At 40.7% G+C, this 17,632-nt stretch overlaps 1 long non-coding RNA gene and 1 pseudogene across 1 annotated transcript; both read right to left on the reverse strand.

The window, feature by feature from the left end:
• Window positions 1–216: 216 nt before the first annotated feature.
• LOC139076650 (uncharacterized) lies at window positions 217–2,148 on the reverse strand. Its single transcript, XR_011528453.1, has 3 exons — window positions 1,910–2,148; window positions 1,541–1,734; window positions 217–394 (listed from the first exon to the last, which is right to left on the reverse strand). It is a non-coding gene; the product is annotated as an uncharacterized lncRNA (long non-coding RNA).
• Window positions 2,149–16,333: 14,185 nt separating this feature from the next.
• On the reverse strand, window positions 16,334–16,935 carry LOC103546931 (large ribosomal subunit protein eL32-like; annotated as a pseudogene).
• Between the last annotated feature and the right edge of the window lie 697 nt (window positions 16,936–17,632).

The raw sequence follows: 17,632 nt of genomic DNA on the forward strand, positions 1-17,632 counted from the left end.
TCTAAATTAAAAGCTGACCCTTCTTTTTACTCAACCCCTAGCCCTAGGCTTAATTATGACTGTGTGAATGTATAATTTTCATTTTTAAGAGTTTGTGATACTTATGATACAAGTCTGGGCATTATGTTAAGAAAATCAAATGTTTTTGATCCATCTTATGACAGTTATAACTTGAGTGTCTACTGGAAAAATTTGCAGAGGCAAGAATTTGTCTTTCAACATTATATTTGACGTTGAACAGAAATGTATTTCCCAAGGCAAAATTGAAAGTTACATACTTTTTAAAATTCAGCTGTGATTTTTTCCAAGTTTGATGCTTCTCCAGATCTCCTCGTCCTTCTGGATTCATTCTTCCTGCTGAAGTACATTCTTTGGGATTTCTTCCATCAAGTATCTATGGATAATAAACCCTCTTAGTATTTGTACATCTGAAAAAGTCTTTTGCCTTTACTCTTCAATGATAATTAGTCATGGTATTGACTTTTATTTTGACAATTATTAAAAATGCAATTATACATTCACACAGTCATAATGAAGCTCAGCACATTGAAGATATCATTCTACTGTTTTCTGGTATTTATTTTTGCTGATGAGAAATCTGAGTTTTTCCTCTCTAGTCAAACACCTGTTAATTGCAGAAGACTTTTTCCTTTTTCCCTGATGTTCTCCTATTTCACTAGCAGGTGTCTAGCTATTAATCTGTTTTTTAAAGTCCAGTCAAACATAAAGGTGCTCTTTATGAATTTTTATTTTTTGTCCGAGAGTTTCTCTTAAGCTAGAATTATGTGGTGCCCTATGAGTACCAGGGTGATGGACGCCTCCCTATGGGATGGTTTCCTTATTACTGAGGCCTGAGCCCTAGAGGTTCGCACGTTTTTGTAGCTGTCCCTTGGATTTGCACAGTCCAAACTGAGAGTAATGCCCACTCTGAGTAGTCCCTGAGGCCTCCATCACTTGCACGTCATCCTGTTTTCTTTTTTGGCATGTTGGCTCACATTCCCAACAACTTGGGGCCTTTGGGCTTTCCTGATCCCCATGCTTGGGCAATGTAGTAATTCTGCAGCTCCCTGCGGGTGCAGGGCCAGCAGCCTAAGCCCCCCTTTCCAGATTTGCCCAACCCAAAGGCATAGTTCAGTTTCATTCCTCCTATGGGCAGCAAGGCTTCAACTCCTTCTCCCTCCTATGTATCTAGGTTGCTAGAAAATTTTTTTTCCTGCTTTTGAACTTGGGTATATATTTCTTAATTTATTTTATTTTATTTTTTTTGCTGAGGAAGATTCACCCTCAGCTAACATCTGTTGCCAGTCTTCCTCTTTGTGTATGTGAGCCACTGTGACAGCATGGCCATTGACAGACAAGTGGTATAAATCCATACCTGGGAACCAAACCCAGGCCACCGAAGTGGAGCACACCAAGCTTAACTACTAGGCCACTGAGGCTGGCCCAAATTATTATTTTTTTAATCTAGCATTTCTATATGTGTTGTGGGGCAAAAAACTTCTGCTCAGTTCACCGTCTTGGCTGGATCCTTCCACGTTACCTTTTTCACTTTGGTTCAGATGATCTTGAGAAACTGAAGACTAGAGCCACAAACAGATGTTTACTGGGGCTTTCCGTCTGTTTGCCTTTCCGTGGTCGGAGTTCCTAGTCGTCAAAGCCATCGAACGAAAATGGGAAGAGTTTTCAGTTCCTCAGAGTAGGTAATTTAGGATGACGGTAAAATCTGAAGATGTCCTATTAAAAACGACAGCTATATGACAGCAGATGCGTCGGAAAACGTTATTTTGGCAATTATAGATGGGTTCAAATAGAAAATTGGTCTGAGGACCAAAAAAACTTCTGAGGTCAATCATTTCATCCTGATTATTCCTGTTAGTTAAGACCAAAGAAAATAAAAGCCAATGCTCACGTGGAAATGAACGCAGTGAACAGTGAGTGGTCTTCTGCTGCAGCGCTGGTGAGATCATGTCTCGTCCAAGCAGAAGCCTGTCAATCTCATATCACAGTCTATGTTTAACCAGGTCTTTGTTTGCAAGTGCACAAACACTAGAATTTAATCTAAGATTTACACATTGCTGACTCTCACGTCATCAACTTGCAGCTTTGAAGTTGTGTCTGCTGGTCCGTAAGGCATGTGGACTTTGGGATCTGCACAAAGTTCATCAAAATTTTCTTAAGCATATTTGATATAAATCAAAGAAATGCAAACTAAGAAAGCTTTGAGATACAATTGGAAGGTAATATGGCAATATAGATAGCAAAAACCGTAATGTTTATTTCTTGAACCCATTAAGATCACTTCTGGAAGTTTACACTATGGAAATAATTCAACAAGATTAAAACTACGTGCATGAAACTGTTTATATACAGTAGTGAAAAACCAGAAATAGGTTCTAAGTTATAGTCTTTTAAGTTTCAAGCCATGTTAAGTAATGGTGGTTTATTGAGAGATAATAACATGGCTTATAGGAATGACACATAGTTCCAGAACTGGAAAGTCTTAAAGTATAAGACATCAAGTTGTATGGTCATCATCAAAGCAACATTAACCTCTCAGTCTCAACTCTGATACTCTGCTTAAGGAGACTCAGATACTCTTTAACTCTGCTTCTACTATTCCCACCACTGCCAAACTATTTCTCTTAACCTCAAGTTCATTGCCCTCAAAAAGAATAGCTGATTGTTTTGCACATTCACTATGCAGTATTGGGGTCTTTGTTAGGCAGAACTTTCACACAAGACTACATCAAAGGTCTCTGACCATGGTCCAGTGTCCACAGCCCTGGTCCAACTAGTAGTAGCAAGGATAGCCCAGCCGTATGATACATATTTTTCTTTAATCTTGAAGTTACATTATTTTTGCAACCTAAAAGATAAAAATAAAATGTTTCCAGAGGCCGGCCTCGTGGCACAGCGGTTAAGTTTGCACATTCTGCTTTGGCAGACTGGGGTTCACCCGTTCGGATCCCAGGTACAGGCCTACGCACTGCTTGTCAGGCCATGCTGTGGCAGGCATCCCACATGTAAAGTAGAGAAAGATGGGCACAGATGTAAGCTCAGGGCCGGTCTTCCTCAGCAAAAAGAGGAAGATTGGCAGCAGATGTTAGCTCAGGGCTAATCTTCCTCAAAAAAAAAAGTTTCTTAACAAACATTACTTATACATTTAATACAAGTTGCTCTTAACTGCCCATTTTTTAAATAAAAATGTGACCATACTCTGTTCAGCATGATTCATATTTGCAGAGAGACTTATGAAATTAGGAAAGGTCATAGCACAGCAGAAAGAAACTTCATTATGTAACAATTACTGAGACTCTATACTAAGAAAATATGATACATTCATTTCTCATTTCATGAGTCTTAATAAATCTATTCCTGACATGAATCCTCAAACTGTAGCTATAGGAAAAGAAAAACTGTCAGAAAGGAAGGAAGGATGCCAAGAGAGATTTGCCCATACTCTTATCAGAGCAAAACAAGTCTGGAAAAGAGTTGCCCATGTTATGCGTGAGCAACATGAAAAGAAAACTTAAAAAAATTTTAAGCGTGAATAAAATAAAAGAAAACAGAGTAACTGTGTGCATATACTCAGCAAGGAAAACAATGATAGGAAAGAAACGTGGCACACCAAATGCAGTCTGGAAAACATAACAGAGAATAGAACAAATGCAAGAGTTCTTTGTGCTAGCATGTTTATGATAAAATAAGAACTTATTATAAAATGATAAAACAACAAAATGAGATTTGTAAAAGAGATCACAGAATTTAGGAAACAAATTAAGACTGTATCAGTCAGGGTCCTATCAGGAACCAGAAACCATACTAGTTATTTCAATCGAGGGAGTTAAAGAATTATTAACTAAGTACTGAAGGATTGAAAAGGAAAAAAGAGAGCAATAAGATTATAAATAGATATAGATATAGACATATTGCAAGAAGGAGCTTCCACCCCTGGGGCTGAGGAACAAAGGGAAGAGGTTAGAATAATGAAAACTTGGAAGCTTTGAGGAGCAGCCCCAAGGACTGAGTGCCAGACCTCTGAGAAGGGAGTGTTGCTTAGCTGGTGCTGGGGTCGCTTAGCTCAGAGGAGGGACTAGAACCCAGAACTCTAAGGAAGGGGTGCTGGCCAGCTGATACTGGCGTGTCTGAGAGGCTGCGATGAGGCTGGTTCTGCAAGTGTTAAACAAACTGTGACTGTGTACTGGGCTGTATAGCTGACTGTGCTGCTCCTGGGTCAAAGTGACGCAGCCAGGGTGAAGAAGTGAGGCTGGGGCGCCACTGAAAAGAGCAGGAAACCAACGGGAAAGAAGGAGGAAATCCCTTCCCTTCCTCCAGCCTTTAAGTCTCTCTCTAACACTCCCTGTTGGAAGCAGCTTACAGAGAGAAACAGGCAAAGCAGAAATGTGGTTTGCATGATCCCAGTTCCAGCATCACAAAACAAGAGTACAGAAGAGTGGGTGTGAAGGTGAGAGATGATAGTTCATAACTGGCAAAAGGGCCAAAGTGATATCATGACAGAATTAAATAAATTTTGAATAGCAATAAACAGATCTAAGGACAAGGTCGAGGTTTATTTTGCTCACCGTGATATACCCAGTGCCCACCACAGTGCCTGGCCCATAGCAGGCACCCAACAAATATTGAACTGATGCATGAGTGAATGAGTGCTTACTGCCACCACAGACCCAACTCACATGGTTTTTGTTAAGGCACAATTGATTCTAGCACTAAATTGTTTGAAGTGCTTTCCCACTGTTTTCTTTGAGAATTGCTCCTCCTATCATGCTGGTGGACGTGATAGCCAGCAGTCTAGCCAGGAGTTATAGCCTGACTCTGAATAGCCAAAGTAGACCACATCAGAAACTTAGAATCATCCTCTGTATCAAGGGAGACTTGGAAAAAGGTGAAACACACAGTCTCTGACAATACCTGTGAAGTACTCACGTTTTACATTGTCAGTCATGAATCTAAACATCTTATAGAATGTATTTCAAAATTTTTTATGTGGGGGACTGGCCCCGTGGCCCTGTGGTTAAGTTCGCGCGCTCCGCTGCAGGTGGCCCAGAGTTTCGTTGGTTCGAATCCTGGACACGGACATGGCACTGCTCATTAAACCACGCTGAGGCAGCGTCCCACATGCCACAACTAGAAGGACCCACAACGAAGAATATACAACTATGTACCGGGGAGCTTTGAGGAGAAAAAGGAAAAAAATAAAATCTTAAAAAAAATTTTTTTTTATGTGATATCCTCTACGTTCATTCTAATATCCTCTTTTTTTCCCCTGCATGATTTATATCAATATGTCCTACTTACTCTGTGTAACGTTGGGGTATCTTCCAGGAGAAACAATAACCAATCAAGGGCTTCTTTTGTGGATTATTTTTAATCTGTATTTTTAAGCATTGGGGGCTTTTTATATCATTCCAATACATTGTTTTTTGGTGTTTTTTTAAAGATTTTATTTTATTTTTTTTCCTTTTTCTCCCCAAAGCCCCCCAGTACATAGTTGTATATTCTTCGTTGTGGGTCCTTCTAGTTGTGGCATGTGGGACGCTGCCTCAGCGTGGTTTGATGAGCAATGCCATGTCCGCGCCCGGGATTCAAACTGACGAAGCACTGGGCCACCTGCAGTGGAGCGTGCGAACTTAACCACTCGGCCACGGGGCCAGCCTGCTCCAATACATTGTTTGTGTTCAGTTTCAAAACTGAACTTCACTGAAACATATAAACGCAATTAAAGAGGGCTTCATTGTTTCATAATGGTAACTTTTCGTAGCATAGAATCGATTCAGTGTTGGGATCTGTTTCCTCACCTGTTGAGAAGAATAACAAATCAAAAGTCGTAGTTTTCATATTTGACAGTTTTTTCACCTTCCTGGAATTCATGTAAATCCTGCTGACTTTGCAATTGAAAGAAACGAATGTAAATCAATCTTCTTGATATTTTGTAGTTTAAAGTTCTGTGGCAAAGCTGTTTTGAACTGAAATATTTTGACATGATCAATTACAGGAGAATATTTGCACAAAGAAAAATCATCGCACTCAAACATGCAGTTGCATATTAGCAGGTGATAATTTGAGGGGAAAGGAAAGTTAATAAGAGAAGAAAAATGGAAGGGAAAAGAGGAAGAAATATCTGGATACTTTTAACACCTTCTCCTCCTACCACAATTACCAGATAAAGACACCATTTCTGCTGTAAGCGCCATTCCCCTTAGCACGAAGCTCCTTGAAGGATAGGTGGGCGGTCACTTGAGCCCACCCTATCGCCCATCTGCCCAGACCTGGGAGGATAAGTCACAGCCCAGGTTAACCTAAGGACCTCCAAGCTTGGAGCCTTAGGGTAGAGGGAGCACAGACATATCACCGCCCACTCCTTCCCTCTGACAAGCTTTCTCTTTTGTTTATACTTTCCTATTCCTCTGTTTTTTCTAGAAAGAACTTCTAGAAACTTCTCCTCTGGCCCTTGGAGTTCTAGGTGTTGGCAAGCATAGGTATTTAGCATTTCATGGGCATCTCTCCCTAAATTCTTGGGTGGAAAGGAATTCATGCTACTTCTCCTGTCTCTCAAGGTTGCCCAATGTTGCACCACTGGTGAAGCATGGACACTGGCATGATGGTGAACTGTTGATTTTTCTAACAGCCCCCAGAACACCTGAAGGTACATTGATCCCTCACAGTCTGAGGATCACCATTTCAGAATTTTTGTGATAAGCTATAGATAAGCTTTTGAGGGCAAGGACTCCATCATGTGCACTGCTGTATCCCCAATACCTGGAACAGTGCCTGGAACATACTCAGTGCCCAACAAATATTATTTCTTCTCTTTTATCTTTATCCCTTTACTAGTGAAATTTCTTTTCTTTCTTTCTTTCTTTCTTTTTTGTTTTTTGGAAGAAGATTAGTCCTAAACTAATGTCTATGCCCTTTTCGTCTATTTTATATGTGGGACACCTGCCACAGCATGGCTTGATGAATGGTGCATAGGGCCACGCCTGGGATCCAAACCAGCGACCTGTGCACCACTGAAACAGAGCACGCGAACTAACCGCTATGCCACTGGCCGGCCCCTACTGGTAGAATTTTTTGCATGTTTAGTTTGAGAGCTCCTTGAAAGCTAGGGCTGTGAGAAAGCTATCTTCCAGAGAATTCATAATTCTTTATATTATATGTCAAATCCATGAGCTACTCACTGAATGTTAGTTATTGGACAAAATCCAAGGAAAATAAAAAATACTTCAGTTTTACAAATAATGTAGTTTATAAGTTTTGGCAAGAAATAGTGTTAAAAATGTTGGCACAGCACTCCAGTTCGGCAGCCCAGGGTTTTGCCGGTTTGGATCCTGGGCGCAGACATGCCATGTTGAGGTGGCGTCCCACACAGCACAACTGGAGGCACTCATGACTAGAATACACAACTAAGTACTAGGGGGCTTTGGGGAGAAGAAGACGAAGAAAAAAAAAGATTGACAACAGTTGTTAGCTCAGGTGTCAATCTTTGGGAAAAAAAATGTTGACACAGGAAATTTATATGGCAGTTCCACAAAAAATTAAACATAGAATTACCATATGACCCCGCAATTCCTCTTTTGGCTATATACCCAAAAGAACTGAAAGAAGAGATATCAACAGATGTTTGCACATCAATGTTCATAGCAGCATTATTCACAATATCCAAAAGGTGAAAGCAGCTCAAATGTCTATCGACAGATGAATGGATTAAAAAAACGTGGTATGTACATGCAATGGAATATTATTCAGCTTTAAAAAGGAATGAAATTCTGACACATGCTATACTATGGGTCAGCCTTGAAGATACTGTTAAGTGAAATAAAGCCAGTCACAAAAAGACAAATGCTATATGATTCTGCTTATATGTGGTGTCTAGAAATAGCCAAATTTAGAATGAGAAAGTAGAATGGTGGTTTCCAGCAGCTGCAGGAAATGGGGAAAGGGGAGTTATTGTTTAATGAGTATGAAGTTTCAGTTTGGGAAGACGAGAAAGTGCTAGAGACGGATGGTGGTAATGGTTCACAATAATGTGAATGTATTTAATACCACTAACTGTACACTTAAAAATGGTTAAAATGGTAAATTTTATGTTATATATATTTTACCACAATAAGGAAATGAAAAAATGTTGACAAAAACTCTTAAAGAATATTGGTCATTAGAAAGTATCTTATCTGAAACAAAACGGGAGGCATTACAATCCCTGACTTCAAAACATACTACAAAGCTACAGTAATCAAAACAGCATGGTACTGGTACAAAAACAGGTGCACAGATCAATGGAACAGAATTGAAAGCCCAGAAATAAAACCACACATCTATGGACAGCTTATCTTTGACAAAGGAGCTGAGGGCATACAATGGAGAAAAGAAAGTCTTTTCAACAAATGGTGCTGGGAAAACTGGAAAGCCACATGTAAAAGAATGAAAATTGACCATTCTTTTTCACCATTCACCAAAATAAACTCAAAATGGATCAAAGACCTAAAGGTGAGACCTGAAACCATAAGGCTTCTGGAAGAAAACGTAGGCAATACACTCTTTGACATCAGTATTAAAAGGATCTTTTCGGACACCATGTCTTCTCAGACAAGGGAAACAATAGAAAGAATAAACAAATGGGACTTCATCAGATTAAAGAGCTTCTTCAAGGCAAATGAAAACAGGATTGAAACAAAAAAACAACCCACTAACTGGGAAAAAATATTTGCAAGTCATATATCTGACAAAGGCTTAATATCCATAATATATAAAGAACTCTCGCAACTCAACAACAAAATATCAAACAACCCAATCAAAAAATGGGCTGGAGACATGATCAGACATTTCTCCAAAGAAGATATACTGATGGCCAATAGGCACATGAAAAGATGCTCATCATCGCTGATCATCAGGGAAATGCAAATCAAAACTACACTAAGATATCACCTTACACCCATTAGAATGACAAAAATATCTAAAACTAATAGCAACAAATGTTGGAGAGGTTGCGGAGAAAAAGGAACCCTCATACACTGCTGGTGGAAATGCAAACTGGTGCAGCCACTATGGAAAACAGTATGGAGATTCCTCAAAAAATTAAAAATAGAACTACCATACGATCTAGCCATCCCACTACTGGGTATTTATCCAAAGAGCTTGAAGTCAGCAATCCCAAAAGTCCTATGCACCCCAATGTTTATTGCAGCACTGTTTACAACAGCCAAGACGTGGAAGCAACCTAAGTGTCCAGCAACAGACGAATGGATAAAGAAGATGTGGTACATCTATACAATGGAATACTACTCAGCTGCAAAACAGAACAAAATCATTCCATTTGCAATAACATGGATGGACCTTGAGAGAATTATGTTAAGTGAAATAAGCCAGCGAGAGAAGGATAATCTGTGTATGACTCCACTCATATGAGGAATTTAAAATTATGGACTAAGAACAGTTTAGCGGCTACCAGGGGAAAGGTGGGGTGGGGGGTGGGCACAAAGGGTGAAGTGGTGCACCTACAACATGACTGACAAACGTTAATGTACAACTGAAATTTCACAAGATTGTAACCTATCAATTACTCAATAAAAAAAAAGTATCTTATCTGATATTGTTTTAGCCCTGTATTTATAGCTTTGAAACATGAATAGCCCATTTCTCCAGTTCAGTGGTTCTCAAAGTGCAGCTCAGGGACCCTTGGAGGTCTCCAGTACCTTTACAGGAAGTTCACGAAGTCAAAACCACTTTCACAATAACACTAATTTGTTGTTTGCCCTTTTTTACCTTCATTCTCTCACGAGCGAATGTTGGACTTCTGCAGAGGTCACATGACACATGTTATCACAGAAAACCGAATGCAGAAGCCAATAGGAGAACTCACTCTCTTCTGTTAAGCCAGACATTATAGAGATTTTTTAAACATGAAACAATTCCACTCTTCTCACAAAATGTTTTTTGTTTGGGAAAATATAGTTTTTTTCATAAAATAGTTTATTTATGTTGACATGTAATGAAGCTATTATTTTAAGTGAATTAGTAAATATTTTTTAATTTATCCACTTTAATTTCTAATATGGAAAACAATGATACATAAAACCCACATAAACAAAAGCTCTTTGGGGTCTTGAATATTCTTCATGAGTGTAAAGGGGTCTTGAGACCCAAAAGTTTGGGAATCACTGGTCCAGTTTATAGGGTTATCAGACTAAACCAATGAAGATGCCAGCAAACTGACATTTCTGGCCTAAAATTCTCTATTACCTCAGGTTAATCAAGCATTAGCTAACCTCTTCTAAATTCAGACAACCCAAAATTGTCTGTGAATGTAAACATTTGTGTTCAAAGTGGGTTAAGTAATAGTTGCTGATAAATAATTCTGAATCTGCAAACTTCTGGGCCTGACTTCATTGCTACTGGATCAAAACTCATGCCCGCACATAGAGGATGGTAATTGAATCTTCTAACACAAATTAGGGGTTTAGAAGAAACGTACTCTTTAATTGTGCATCTTATCGCTTCTGTGGTCACAAATATAACCCACTAACTACAGAGTTCTTAGTCTACTTAGACATGCAATTTAAAATCCATTATCCAGCAGTATAATTCGCAAAGACCGTATAAAGACTAGTTATGCAACAGTGACATCAGAAATACAGTCAAAGTTTAAGGTAGGTCACTCAGTCTTCTCTTTAGTCTGTGTAACCATGTTTTGCTTTCTGAAAGATCTCTAAGAAAAGATGCTACTGGTAAATGCTGACTGAAATGAAACATCTTAATTATTTTCCTTTGCAGGAAATCGAGTCTTATCAAATCACCTACTGGCAAAGTGGTTAACATAAATTTGAGAAGTAGACAGACCTGCATTGCAATCTCAGTTCAGATACCTAGCAGCCATGTGACCTCAGGGAAATTGCTTACCCTCTTTATTTTTTATTTTTTTAATATTTTTAATATTTGCTAGTTTAAATTTTTTTTTTTTTTTGAGGAAGATTAGCCCTGAGCTAACATCTGCTGCCAATCCTCCTCTTTTTGCTGAGGAAGGCTGGCCCTGAGCTAACATCCGTGCCCATCTTCCTCTACTTTATATATGGGATGCCTGCCACAGGATGGCTCATCAAGCAGTGCCATGCCTGCACGTGGGATCCAAACCAGCAAACCCCGGGCCACCGAAGCCGAATGTGCGCACTTAACCACTGTGCCACCAGGCCGGCCCCTGCTTACCGTCTTTAAATCTCGGTTTGCCTGTGAGCAAAATAGAGATACTAATACCTTTACTCAATGGATTAAGTAAGAATTAAGTCAAGTAATGGATAAAAAACAATTAGCCCAGTGCTGGATCCATACTAAGCCTCTGATCAATATTCACTACTATTTCAAATACTATTGCTGGCCTCCATTACACAATCGAGCTAGTTCTAATTAGAAGAGACAGAAACCAAAGGCCCTGTCGTTATCATTTTTCCTCTCTCCTTAGGAAATGCAGAGACTGACAGCACTAAGAACTGTAGAAAGGGAAAAGCGGGTACTCTTCTGTCTGTCCTCTAAAAGCAAAGGACAGCTAGAGAAGAGGATTAAGCCAAGTCATGTCCATTGTAGCCCCATTTTATCAATTCTAAAATGAACATTTATTTCACATTATAACACCTCTGCAACTGGGATGTGTCTTACAATTGATGGTATTGCATTGCTTAACTGGCAGGGTTTTTCTTTCTTAATGCTAAATAAAATAATGACAAATGTTACAATTCATGACATCTGAGATGCAATGAAATACAGTAATTGATCTTTCTTCTAAAAAATACTAATAGCACCCAAAGAATCCCCCAGTGTGTACCCTTTATCATTGTGCTTATCACCCTGTCTTGTAATCTGTCCCCCCAGCCCTGAGCTCTAACATGCTTATCATTTGGCCCACACGTCTCTTAGATTGGTTGAATGACTGCACGCTTGGGCTTGATCTGAGCTTATTCACCACTCATACTGTGAGTCTCTGAAAAAGTGTAGCCAGAGGGAGTCTATTTCTCTTTTCTCGGAATCCAGCAGTCTGAATAGCATCGATGTTGCTCATACTTGTTTCATGCGTGTGAATCTCATCTACCCAACTATAGGGTAAGTGTCTCAAGATGAGGGTTGTCTGAATCACATAAATGTTTTGTCTTCTCTGCAGTGCTGGTGACATGGCATATACTTAGTGATCATTATATAAGGAGATATGACCATATTCCTGCCAATCTGACCCCCCTAGAATTTTGGGTAGGGGATGTTTTGAATTCCTTTGGCTGCTCTAACAATGCAAATCACCTAGAACCTCTTCCTCCACCATTACTGGTTGTTACTGGACCTTTTGTCTGTCAATCAAGAGATTTAAACCTACAGTGAAAGAATTACAAACTACAGAATAGATACCAGCTATACCACTGGCAGCTCCTCGGATCCTCTTTGATCACTTCTGGGGTCCATTTCCCAGCTGCCATTTGCTTTGCCAGTATTTGCAGAAATTAAGAATTGCTCTGGGGAAACCATAGCCACTGATTGACTGGTGCCTGAAAATGAAAGCCCTACTCCTTTGCCTCAGGGCTGGATAAAACCTGAAGGGTAACTTATGCTCCAGAGCTCCCCACAGGACCAGGCCAAGGCCAGGACTTCGTGAAATGGCACCCATGCTTTGTTCCTTTTCCACTTCCCTATCCTACTTCTTCTATTCCCTTCTTAGGACGTCAGTGAGGCAGTTAGGATCTGGATTTGATAGTGTCTGGGTTTTAGCATAAAAATAATGGGAAAAAAATGTTTTGTGTCCCATGATTTAAAAGTTTACAATATAGTAAATCCTTGTTCTTCACCCTTGGGTGTGTGTTCTTGAAACTTAACACAGAGCGATATAAAACCATCAACAAAACCAGACCTGGGGAGTCTTTCTGCCCTGCCCTTTGGGAGGACACATTCTGCCCTAAACAGGATGGTAGGAATAAGGAAACAAGAGGACAGCAAACAATAAGAAGTGACGGTACAGCTTTCACAATAAATTCTATTTTATTTACAAGTCATAGTTATCTAATTTTACTTTTGACGATGTCTGGATTTTTTACTGAGCATCTTAGTGGCTTCTTGGAAGTGAAACAGCAGTGCAGAACGAGTTGATTAATTCCTTGGTGCTGCCAACACGCAGTTCCAACACCCATTTTGATAAAATACTACAAGATCACATAACAGAAAGGCATCCTCTAACAGGCTCCAGTTCCTCTCTCGCTGAACCCCGTGTAAAACTCTGGAATCTCAAAAAACAAACCTCAGGATCCATTCTAATGAACAGAACAGTTACACAAGATTATATGCTTGGGCAGGCAGTTTCACAAATTTGTTTCTGAATTTCTTTAAAGCTCTTTGGTGTGGTAGACGGGAGTGTGGATGGTGACAAGAGCATAGGCCTTAAAGTGAGACAACTCTGGAATTGCATTCTTATTCTTCTCCTTCTTTTATGGCCATCAGCAAGTTGTTTAATCTTCCTGAGCTTCAGTTTCATTTTCCTCAATAAAACTGTTGTAAAGAAATGAATACGATAACACACATTTGGTGGGGCAACTGTTTGAGATGTTAATCTGTATCTTGTTCAGGCTGCTCTAAGTATTTTTGTCCCACCCCCACACAACCCCATCCAAGGAAAGTAGCCAAGTCTGTCTCAGGCAGTAGCTAATGGCTTCAATGTTGCAGGGCCAAAATTAAAAGTTGCCTAGTACTCAAAACACAACCTGTGGTCTAGTCTTGGAGATGATACAGCTGGATTGTCCCAGGTGGCTGGAAACACCAAGAGTGGGGAGAAGAAGACCAACACTGGAGAGAAAGCTATTTGGGGAACATTTCCTCATGTTTAGGGGGACGCATTCATGGTTTCAAGAGAGCTGGGGACACATGCCCTATTCCTACACGGTAGCTAGAGTCAGGACCTCTGATGGTGATGGCTAACTTGGCAGTGTGCTGCATCACAGGGGGCAAGATGGGTGGCCACTAGACTTAGAGGCTCCCAATTTGAGATCCCTGGCCCAAGCTTGGCTCAAAAGTGGTGGAATCCCCACCCTCAAGGACAGTACCACCTGTAGACCTGGGTGAGAGGAGCTCCTGCCCTGGGTCCCACACTTTAGAAGGCCCTGCTCTGGCCCTCCATGGGCTACATCCCTCCTTATGGGGCAAGAGGTCTGCAAGGGACATGTACACCCACACCTCAGCCTTTTAGACCATGCTCCACATACCCCAGACCTCAAAATTCCCAGCCCACGGGACCCTGAACTTCTTCTAGGCCCTGTGCCTGACTCTTTCCAGGGTCCATCTTTCTGAAGGCAGCCATGCCCATATTGGCACACCCTCACTTGAGACATTTAAAATACGACCTTTTGGCAAACGGTGGGAATTGGTGAACAGAGCTTGGATGCGAAGTCTGGACTATACACGCACATGCATGCAAGTTCCCTTATTGTGCAGGACAGAGCTGGGGTGGGAGAAGAAAGAGGGCAGGCCACAGCTAGACCCGGGGGCCATATCTCCTTACACTGCCACATTCAGAACTCCAAGAAGTCCCCAAACTCTAAATTTGAACCAGCCTTTCCAGCTTGTTGTGAAGTTATATTTGTCAAGATAGAATGACAGAACCTATTTTATTTAATGGTTTTTCAGCTTGATTCATAATTTTAAGATATTTAATGTATACGAACCTCCATTTGTACTCTTGTCCTAGGCCCTTTAAATATTAGGGGTGACCTGGACAAGGGACCATAAGGACTGGGATCAGGAACACCCAGCAGTGGTAGCTAATGAAGTCTGAAGACTAGAGGGCCCATCTCAGAATATTCTGGAGTGTTTAGGACCCTGGCAAATGACAGACACTCATAATAAACCCTTCTCCCCCAAAAGTAAACATGACGAATCCTGGATTTCTCATTTCCCTTGACCTGCATACTTTAGAGCCAGATTTAATTTCATTCAGAACAAAATAGGGCAGGGACTTTTGTCTGTCTTGTTCACTGCTTTATCCCTATCGCCTAGAAGAGGTGCCAATCCACTTTTGTTGAACGAATGGATTCTTGCTCCCGGTGCTAAGCACCAAACTCACACCAGCCACGTGTGTAAAGGCCCTGGTTTTGTGCTGTCACATATTAGGTGTCAGTGTCAGGTACTCATTTTTGCCAAACACCATTTAATACCTATTTGTATCTAATTCATCAGATGAGCCTAGAATACTCTGTTGATTTACTAGATTGTTTTAGTGCCTTTTGCACTGTCTGCTATGCCCAGACTACCAAGTACCTTGCCTGCCAGGTTTTCTCACTTCCTTACGGTCCTAAGTCCTCATGTCATTTTCTAATGGAGTCCCTATCTATTAAAAATCCAGAATTTCTTGGGCCCCGTACATGAAACCAATTCTGTTTCAAAGACCACAGCCTTAGGCCTCTAGATCCTTCTCCATCATACATGACTTTCCTGCCCTTCATAGTACAGTTCTGTTCATTGGTCATCCCCACATTCAACATAGTACCTGCTTTCTCTCCCATCCTAGATGCAATCCCAGAGTTAGAAATTCCATTTACCAACATTGCCGGTTGTCTGCACAGCAGGAACACCCTTTGATCTCTGGACCAGAAAGTGACACTCCTCTCGTTCCCCTTCAGGATACTTTATTCAGGGAAGGGTTATAGAAAGAGGGAGTCCATCTAAAAGCAACCTCCTTTCTCAGCAGCTGAGGACTGAAGGGTGTGGTTTTAAATCCCTCTTTAATTCTCCATGCACCTCTGTGCTTCTCAGCTCCTGCCATCTGTGAAGCATACACCTATTCTCAGAAGACTAAAAACCATGTGGTCTCCACCCTGTTGTTGAGCCACAATCACAATTGTGGCTAGAATTTTATTAGTCTGAATTTGAGCTTCTTCTGTGTGTGTTCTCCAGTTTAATGACTTATCTACACTGAAACTCTACTAGTACCAAGCTCGTTAAGCTTGTAATCTGTACAGTGGAGGCTCCCTGCAGGTAAGAACTGTGCCGTTTGGTGCTGTATCCCCAGCATGTAGTACCCTGGCAGGTATGTAGTACTGTTCAGTGAAATTCCTCCTAGAGATAGGTTCTACGGTGAACTATAAAATGTCTGAGTTTTACTCTGCTTGCAAGTTACAAGTTAGCCTATCACAATTTCACGGATGCTGGTAGAAGACATGAGACTCCTGGGTCAGAGACAAAAACAGTTTATTACTCACAGCAATAGTAGTAGCTGGAGTATCTGAACTTTTTTTTTAGTATCTGCATTTTTGAAGCCTGTTCCCCAAGACCTAGTTTCCACAGGTCAATGTAAATAGGATCAGCTAACATCAGTACATGAATAACTCTGAGCTTAGGGAACCTGAATCTTTGTTTTTCTTTGCAGGGTTTTATTTAACACAAATAAAACTTGCACATGAGCTGTCTATTCATTTTCTTCACTGTGTAGCCTGGCATTGGGATTGGTGACTCATGGCCAGCTGGGCTGCTCTCTCCACGATGGCTTTGCAGTTTTTGGAGGAAACGTTGTCAGCAATCTCAGCACAGTAAGATTTGTTGCACATCAGCAGCACTTCCAGCTTTTTGATATTGTAGACCAGGAACTTCTAGAAGCCACTGGGCAACATGTGCTTCATTTTCTTGTTGCTGCCATAACCAATGCTGGCACTTATCTTTTCTGTATCCTGCTGTTGATGTGTCGTTTCTGCCAGTTATCCTTAATTTTGACATATCAGCCTGACTGGTGCTGGATGAACTTTGTGGTCTTTTTCTGGACGATCTTGGGCTTCATAAGGAGCCTGAGAACAGTCATGATGCCAGGTTGGAGATGGCAGCCACCTTCCCTGAATCTTTTATAATGGGCCATCAGCCTGCCCGCCCTTTACCCTAGAAGGACACACTATCACTATCAAACATCCCTGAAAAGGTAGTCTGGAAGAGAATACAATCAGTTTCTTGCTTGCAAGATATGCAGAAATGTGTGTCCCACAGAATGTGTCTCAACAGGTGGCTGAAGCGAGGCAGAGATGGCAATAGCCTGAAGTTCACTTGCCCCTTCCTACCCCAACCTCAGAAGCCTCCAAAACAAGCAGTGTTTTCAGTGCTTCACAAGCGCACTGCTCCTTCCACCTGCTACTTGTTTGATGGTCCAATGCTCCCTGCCCAGAACACTCTCTCCCTACTTCTTCTACTATGTAAATATTATTCATCCTTCCAGGTCAGATTCAAATTCCAATTCTCCCACAAAGCATTCCCTGACCAGCCCAACTCAAAGTGATTTCTTCTTCTCCAATATTATAGAGCAATCATTGTCTTTATCAATCATACTGGCACTTAAGAAGTAACAATAATAATATCAGCAACCTCTGGCATTTGTGTATCACTTTACATTTTGTGTTTTTACATAAACTGTTTCCTTTAACCCTCATAGCAATCTGAGAGACATACAAAGGAAAATATTATTTTCAATTTATAGATGAGGAAAAACAGAAATTTGGAAACTTATCCAAGGTCACCTAGTTAATAACTAGGCTATCAGGTTTAGAGTTAGTTCCCAGTCTCACAATGGCTGCACTATGCTATTTTTTGTGGCTGTTTAAACTCCCAAATGGGTTTATGT

Source organism: Equus przewalskii, chromosome 1, assembly GCF_037783145.1.
Source record: "Equus przewalskii isolate Varuska chromosome 1, EquPr2, whole genome shotgun sequence".
In the NCBI taxonomy this organism is placed as follows: Eukaryota; Metazoa; Chordata; class Mammalia; order Perissodactyla; family Equidae; genus Equus; species Equus przewalskii.